Source organism: Gallus gallus, chromosome 2 (assembly GCF_016699485.2).
Source record: "Gallus gallus isolate bGalGal1 chromosome 2, bGalGal1.mat.broiler.GRCg7b, whole genome shotgun sequence".
Classification (NCBI taxonomy): Eukaryota; Metazoa; Chordata; class Aves; order Galliformes; family Phasianidae; genus Gallus; species Gallus gallus.
In genome coordinates this window covers 95,606,237-95,614,987 of record NC_052533.1, presented here as the reverse complement: position 1 = coordinate 95,614,987, position 8,751 = coordinate 95,606,237, and positions in this window count along the sequence as shown.

The following is an 8,751-nucleotide window of genomic DNA, read 5'->3' as shown; positions in this document are numbered from 1 at the left end:
TTGTTTTGTTTTGTTTTTTTTGTTTTCTAAGTATGTCAACAGTAAAAGGAAGATTATGAAAAATGTGGGTCCCCTACCAAATGAGGTGGGTGCTGTGCTAACAGAAGATGCTAAGAAGGCAGAGATTCTGAATGCTTTCTTTGCTTTGATCTTTAATGCTAAGACTAGCTCTCTGGAATCCCAGACTCTGGACGTAACAGAGAGAGTCTGGGTAAAGGAAGACTTTCCATTGGTTGAGGTGGATCTGGTCAGAGAGCATGTAGCCAAAATCAATGCATAGAAATCCATGGGCCCCATTGGGGTGTACCCACATGTGCTAAGAGAACTGGCAGAGGAGATTGCTGAATCACTCTGTATCATCTTTGAAAGATCCCAGCAAATGAGGGAGGTGCCTGAAGACTGGAGGATATCCAAAGTCACTCCAGTCTTCAAAAAGGGCAAGGAGGATCTGGGAAACTACAGTCCAGTCAGCCTCACCTCTGTCCATGGAAAGGTGATGGAACAGCTTGTTCTGGATGCCATCTCCAAACAATTGGAAGAGAAGAAAGTCATCAGAAGTCCGCAGGAGAGCTCTGTGGAGAAGGACCTGGGGATCCTAGTGAACAACAGGTTGACCATGAGCAAGAACTGTGCCCTTGTGGGGAGAATTAAAAAGTGTGTCCAGCAGGTTGAGGGACGTGATCCTCCCTCTCTCCTCTGCCCTGGTGAGACGACATTTACAATATTGTGTCCAGTTCTGGGCTCCTCAGTTCAAAAAAGACAGGGATCTCCTAGAAGGAGTCCAGTGGAGAGCCACAAAGATGATAAAAGGCCTGGAGCATCTCCCATATGAGGAAAGGCTGAGTAACCTGAGTCTGTTCTGCCTGGAGAAATGAAGACTGAGAGAGGATCTGATTAATGTTTATAAATATCTAAAGGGAGGTGGGAGGCAAATGGATGAGGCCAGACTCTTTTCAGTGGTGTGTAGTGATAGGACAAGGAAGCCTAAAACTGGTACAGAGGAAATTCCGTAATAACTTGCAGAAGAACTTCTTTATGATAGGGGTGACAGAGTGCTGGAATGTGTTACCTAGGGAGGTTGTGGAGTCTCCTTCTATGGAGATATTCAAGATCTGGCTGGATGCCTACTTGTGCAAACTATTGTAGGGTACCTGCTTTAGCAGGAAAGTTGGACTCAATGATCTCTTGAGGTCCCTTCCAATCCCTACGATTCTATGATTCCGTGAGTCCATGATATATAATGGGATATTTGCTAGAGAGATTCACCAACACTGCAACTTTTCATTAAAAATTTAGTCAGTGGAGGTCAATGTAATGTTGACCTTGGTATTCCCAGTTAGGTTTCTATCATCTCCAGTAGCCCCACTATGATATCTTCCTTCCCACTTGTGTTATACTTCTGATAATTTTGTTTCTCCAGTTCCTTTAAATTTGTCCAGTTCTGCCTTTCCCATGCTGTGACAGAAGAAAATATTTCTTATTGGATTGAAAGAACCTTTCCCACTTGCACTGCTCTCCCCTGCCCTGCCTGGGGAATCCTCTGTAGGAGGAGGGGAACGACTAGAGGAGAAAGCATTGCTCTCCACTTGCAGCCTTATTTAGAAGTGACATTTTAGCTGGCAGAAACAGAGACAGCAGGGGCCGGTGTCTGACTGTCACTCCAGATGAACACTTAGTTGGTGTGTAAGTGAAAAGAGCCTCTCAAGTCTCGATTATTGCAACACACACACAGTCCAACTGTGCTGGTGGCTGTGACACCCTCCAGGCTAACCCTCTGGTGCCCAAACACAGACAGCAGGAATTCATCGGTACGATTGAAGATCTGCTGCTCAAACACAGAATTATTAGTCTTTTCCAGTTCAGCTGGTTTTACATAGTATACTGAGGAACTAGAATCTTTTGAGAAAGTAGTATCTTTGGGATCCCAAGGCTTGGAACCCATTTCCCAAAGGAAATGTGTGGGTATGATCTGTGATCATGACTCAAATGGAAGGTTGTCCAGAACTAGCCTGTGCTATTCATGGTATGAACATTAACATCATGAAATTAGAAAAGAGAACAAAAAATGATAGAATGGGCTTTTCTCTACTTCATGTTCTTGAGATACAAAGCAAAGCCTTTAGTGATGCCTGCATGGAACCCAAATCTTCCTCCACTCCTAATAATGCCTGCAGAGAAAGCCTTACAATGAATTTTTGAACAGTTAAATCTTCCTTTGGGAAAAATATTGCCACCTGGGAAATCTTTGAGGAAATGAAGCCAATTTAGATTAAATTGCTTGGAAGGATTATCTGAAAATAAGGCATCATAACAAGAGAATGGAATATATACAACTTCAACAATTTCTGAGAAAACACAGACATTACTTGTGCTGTCTAATTCTATTTTTTTTTTTTTTTTAATTTAGTCTCATGCTTTTAAAGCAGATTAGAAATTCTGACTTCTGCTCTAACTGGAATAAACTCAGATTGAGAGACTTGGGCAAAAGATAGGAAAAGGTAAAGCCTGCCGTTGTCCAGTTTACTCTGTTAGTACCTTCCCACAGCATCTATGAGCTGCCTTTGGTGCTTTGTGTAATGAACTTTCCACTAAGCTGTGATATATATTATGTTTTTTATATTTTATCGACATACTGTATTATTTGAAGTAGTTTCAATTTCTGTGGTATCCTAAAATCATGGAAATAGAAAGTATTTCATAACAGCCACATTCGTCACTTACATTAATTATTTAGACTTCTTATCTGTCATCAGTTCAATGATGAAAAAAAAATCAAGCAAAGGATTTCTGTGGTGATGGTGATTCTATACTTTTAAGTTTTCTTCTTAGCTCATTCAATTTTAATTACATTTCTCTTCAAATGAGTTTATAATAGAACCTGCAGGAGTACCACTATTCTAAGGCTTTGCTATAAAATCTACATTCATGGAAAAACTGAAGTGCAGTGGGTTTTTTTGTTTGTTTGTTTTGTTTGTTTGTTTGTTTGTTTTGTTTTTATTTTTTTTTTATTTTTTTTTTTTTCCCGAAATGGTCTTTTGTATTAATGAGACATCCAAACAGGCATTATATGTTGGCTTGTTCTAAGATCCATCTGCGCTTGCTTTAAGAGCAACAGTATATTTTGCTATTTTTTTTCTTAAAAAAAAAGGAAGACAGAAAAAAAAAAAAAAAAAAAAAAAGATATCTAGAACTTGATTATTGCTCAGATAACCTAAAATGATGAAAGGCTGATGAACATAGGAACTGATGTAGAGTTCAAAATTATTTGGAAGAGATATGAACACAGATCACTAACAGGAAAAAGAGTGGTATTTTTGTGCCAGAGTGGGGTGAGTGAGTGTCTGTTTTCTGGGCCTGCTTGATCAGTATTGCGTCTAGCACCACAGAATACCATAGTTTTATGGAAAGGAGTCACTGACCTGAAAGAATCACCTCATTAATGTGTGTAGGTGTTCTGCTCACTCTCTTTTTGGGACTGAAAGCAGAACTGATTAAGTACCTTTATTTAATGAAATATCTGTAGGTGGTAAAGGATTGCCACTGGAGGCATTAAAACAAACAGCTGGGCCTGTGCAAGCTTATTACAGATAAAATAAAATCATTAAATGTATGTTTTATTGAAATATGTGAATTAGAGTTGGGAAGACAGATGAAAGAATTATGAGAGTGTTTTTGAAGACAGAGACAGTTCCTCAAATACTGAATTTGTTGTTGACAAATGAGACCTGTAATTAAGAAAATTACAATTTTCCTCACTTTCTATGTAAGTCACTCTGAAAGTAATGCCTCCTATATATTTCCATGGAGCCTATAACCTACAAGATACAAAGCACACAGTAACATTATTTGCTAGACCAAATTCTCAGCTACAAAGCACTCTTTTTCAACATAGTCACCCCTATTAGCTATGCATTTTCACCAGCAATGAACAAGAGCTTTTGAGCCACGCTCAAAAAAATCTGCATGGATGTCCAGAAGTATTACTTTTGGAGCACTCCTTGTAATATATTCAAGAAAAATAAATTTTGCCTATAGATATAGTATGTGACCAATATTCTAGATGACTTTTAAATGAAGGAAAGAGAGTCCAGTGTAATCTGATTTAGCACTTAAAAGGAAAATAAGTGTAAAACAACAGTTTTCTCATAAGAGAATTTCTCCTATCATTCCCTCAGGAACGTGCAGATTAGATCCAAAATCAAAGTTTAAATAATTGTTAGATCCAATTATTTGAATGATTTTCCTTTTGTTGGCTTTACAGAAATATGAGGGAAAAAATAAGTATCTGCTCATTTCAGACTCTTAGCTTCATCATCGTATTGAGCTGTATTTGCTTAAGAAAAAGTGGAACTAAGAAAACAAAACCAAAAATAGATCAGTGCTTTTTTTCTATTGTGGTGGTTAATTGGAGATTATTTTCTTCCACAATATCTGTTCTTAAAATACAAGTTGATGCATTTGTGTTTAAATTAGACACTTCCAATTAAATCCTTTTTTTTTTTTTTTTTTTTTTTTTTTTTTTTTTTTTTCCCCCTTTCAGGAGGGAAAATGTATTTGTCATTCCAGAAAGGACACATTCCCAAATGATGCTTAATCTGGTAAGCTGCAGTTGTGAGGGAAAATATATATATATATTAAGAAGGAACTAGTCCTAGATGTAAACTGGGCATTTTATACACTGAGAAGTGGAAACATCCAGCACTCCTAACTGAAGAGCTGCACAAGACCCAGCTGTCTACTAAACACTGTTTTTATGCATTTCTATTTCTGTTCCTTAGTCTTGCAACCTCATGGAACAGAAGAAAAAAAAAACTGTCAAGCAGATGAACTAGAAATATTCGAATTAGGAGCAGCTAACACATTTCCACAGTTCTTCTGCTATATGTCCTTTGCTATAGTGGAGCCCTCTAAATATCACCCAAATCGTGTCCCTTGATTCATGCTACCTGCCTTCTTCCTCCATTTATCTTGTTACTCTGTTTCTGTCATTTTCTCTTCTCTCTCCCTTTGCTAGTTCATTAAGCAACAACTACCATAAAACATAAAAGAAAACTTGTTAAAAAAAAAAAATAATAAAAAAATATATATATATATGGTACTGATGGTTCTTGACAACTATCTCTGTTCTTCCAGCATGTGTGAGCAAGTGTTTTCCAATAGTCTTCTTTCTGGGGCAAGGACATTGTAACTTCTCCATATTTTGAAGTACTTAGCAGATGGCTCCCTTCTCAGGCTTTTTTTTTTTTTTTTTTTTTTTTTTTTTTTTTAAACCCAAAATCACTTATCTAAGTGATGTTATGTTCTACTCTGTGTTCAAGTCTGAACTGCATGTATTATTTTACTGTATCTGGAGCTTAATTCAGCAAAGCAGTGAAGCACTATCTTTGAGCATGACTAATACTGCTAGATACCATACAACTACTTGTACAAGTAAAGTTATAGTTATGGCATGTGGTCTCAAAATGCTGCACATTCTAGGTATGCTGTCCCAGTAGATTTGCAGCATGATATGAAAATCAGAAACATATCCTGGTATGGAATGAAAAGACAGTCTATGGCTCAATAAATACAATTTTTTTTTCTGTTATCTTTAAAATTAATAATTTTAACAAAATAAACAATGCAAAATACAAAAAGGTGAATATAATAAAGATGCAAATAAATTATTAAAAAGAAAGATGTAAAAAGTTACTTGAATTATATTTTTACCTTTTCCAGACCTGTGTTATTTTCAGACAAATTCCTCCACTTCTAGCTAATGATAAATATTTAAAGGATAAAATTCATTTATTTTAGAAGAACCAGACTAAGACAGAAAGATATGTGACATCTCTGCCCTATCAATAATGCTTGTATTTTGTGGTCTTTAACTACCATGATTTTTTTTTTCTTATTTGCTATTGTATCAACGCACCTTATTTTTGTGAAGACATGAGAATTTGCACAACTGTTTTCTAAAACTTACTATTTTTAAGCAATGTAATCTGTATTATTTACTATAAATAATTTTGTAAATAATTGTCACAGAGTTATCTAGATAAATCTGTGCCCATGACAGGGGGGCAGTAGGCTCATGGGCCCCCTGGCTTCCTGAAAAAAAATAAAAAATAAAAAAAAATGGAGCAGCGGCAACTATCTAAGAAGGAGAACTTATTTTACTAACTATGATATCAGAATGCAAGATGACACGATATAATACAATCTAATTGAAAGTAAGGGTAATAAATCAAATGAAATAAGAGAGAGAGAGAGAGAGAGAGGGGTTCCAAAACTGAAAGCCCTACTTGATGAAGGCGCACAACTTGGAAGCACACCCCCTCCTCTCCCTCATAGCAAGCGAAAGTGAAAGACCGTGCGCAACCAGATGACATATCTCCCGTGATGTATCTTCCTTCTCTGACAATGAGGTCCTCTGTGATACGTAGTTCTTCTTCTCTTTTGTCCATGATGTTATGATGTGGAATACAAATAGCAAAATTACAAAACCATGACAACAATTATCTTCTTTGACATGAGTTATAATTTGGTCATTTTTCAAAGAATGCTTTTAAAATTACTACAAAAGTTTTGTCAAAAGTGATAATAAGGAATGCCAACTTAGGAAATATTTCTGATATGAAACATAGAATAAAGTAGAAAAAAATTCAAAATATTTCTTGCTTTCCATGGAAACTAGAAGACTAATGGACAGTATTATAATATCCAACTGAATGACTATGCAAGAAGTAGGAAAAATTGAATGGTTAAAAGAAGAGAATTGACGTGCTTTAATATGCAGCTATTTCTGAATCAATTGTTGGTTTGCACTGAATGAATTTTGAATGTCTGAATATTTTTGACAATGAATCATGTTAAGCTATTATTCAACGATGGATGCAAACTGCAGTTGTCCTGCATGAGAAAAGGATCATTCATTCCTTAAGCACCTATTGTATTTGTACTACACATTACCAAGTACTACAGCATAAGTGGCAGAGAGTTGCATTTTTCTGCTGCAGAGCTTTCTGAACATAGCTTGCATTACTAAATAAGCTATTTAATAAATTGTAAAAGGTTGTTTATAATCATTAATATCATCTGAACAGAGAAATGATCAATAACCTAAAAAATAAATCATATTGTGAGTGAAAACCATGTTTGGTCATGCTTTATTACATGACATTACATATTACAGCATTAGACCATTGTGAGACAGGTTAGTTTTACCCTACTGATAATGTGTTATTGCACTAGTAATACTTATTTGTAGGAGAGTGGCTCAGGGAGCAAGGATATTATGAGCTCAAGTGCTATGTGCACAACCCAGGCTATGAGACCTTGAAGCTGTCAAAGCAGGAAGAAAAACTGAGGCTTCAGTTAAGATAAGGGGGGTAGCTAGCCTGGGAAGAGATCAAGACTGGAATGCAAAGAACAGTGAAAAAAGCCGTGTGATGATTAATGCTGTACCAATAGCTATGTGAGCAAGATGCGTGATTTCTGTGTGCTAACCAATCATAAGTTGCCGTGTGTACCATGTATTCCTGTATAAGTATGAGCTGATTCGGGCACTAAATCGGAGTTTCCACCATTACTTCTGTGAAGATGTGTGGATTCATTCAGGCCACCTTCCTCTACTTATTCATATTTAAGCTGAAAGTTTTAGTAGGTATAATGTCAAAAAAAAAAAAAAATTCTTTAAACTAGGTATGAAGGGGGAAGGGGACAAAGGGGAAGAGGGCCACTGGGGTTGAGTGGGTCATTAGAGGGCTTGTACCAAACTCCATGGGCAAAGAAGGTGGAGTACAAAGGAATGGAGTAGGGCAGGGGGATGCTGGGAATGCTACTGTTCTAGGGAACCCTAGATCCCCTATAAAGACGGCAAGAGGGAAAGTCCAGCTTAAGTGCCTTTATACCAATGCATGCAGCCTGAGTAATAAACAGGATGAGTTGGAAACTGTGATGCACTTGGAAAGTTATGACCTTGTTGCTATCACAGAAACATGGTGGGATGACTCCCACAACTGGAATACTACCACTGATGGGTATCGGCTCTTTAGAAGGGATAGGCGAGATAGGAAGGGTGGGGGAGTTGCCCTCTATGTCAAAGAGTGGATAGACTGTGAGGAGCTCCCTCTGAGAAACAACCAGGAACAGGTCAAGAGCCTGTGGGTTAGAATTAGGGATGGGACTAATAAAGGTCAGCTGGTGATAGGGGTATACTACAGGCCACCTGATCAAGGGGAGGCTGTTGACAAGGCTTTCTTGCTCCAGATGTGGGAGGCATCATGCTCATGGGCCTTCGTCCTGGTGGGGGACTTCAACCATCTGGACATCTGTTGGAAAGACCACATGGCAAGCTGCAAGAGGTCCAGAAGGCTTGTGGAATCCATTGATGACAACTTTCTGGTCCAGGTAGTGGACAGACCAACCAGAGGTGAAGTGTTGCTGGACCTGCTGCTCACCAATGCGGAAGAGATCATCAAAGACGTCAATGTTGGAGGCAGCCTGGGCTGCAGTGACCATGCCCTGGTTGAGTTCATGATCTTGGGGGATGTGGGCCTGGCAAAGGGTGGGGTCAGGACCCTGAACTTTGGAAAAACGACCTTTAAGCTGTTCAATGGATTGTTGGCCAAGATCCCCTGGGATACTGTCCTTAAAGATAAAGATGTTGAGGAGAGCTGGCTACTCTTCAAGGATGCCCTCCTGAAAGCACAAGAGGTCTCCATCCCTCTGAATAGGAAAGTGGGCAGATGAGATAGGAAACCGGCATGG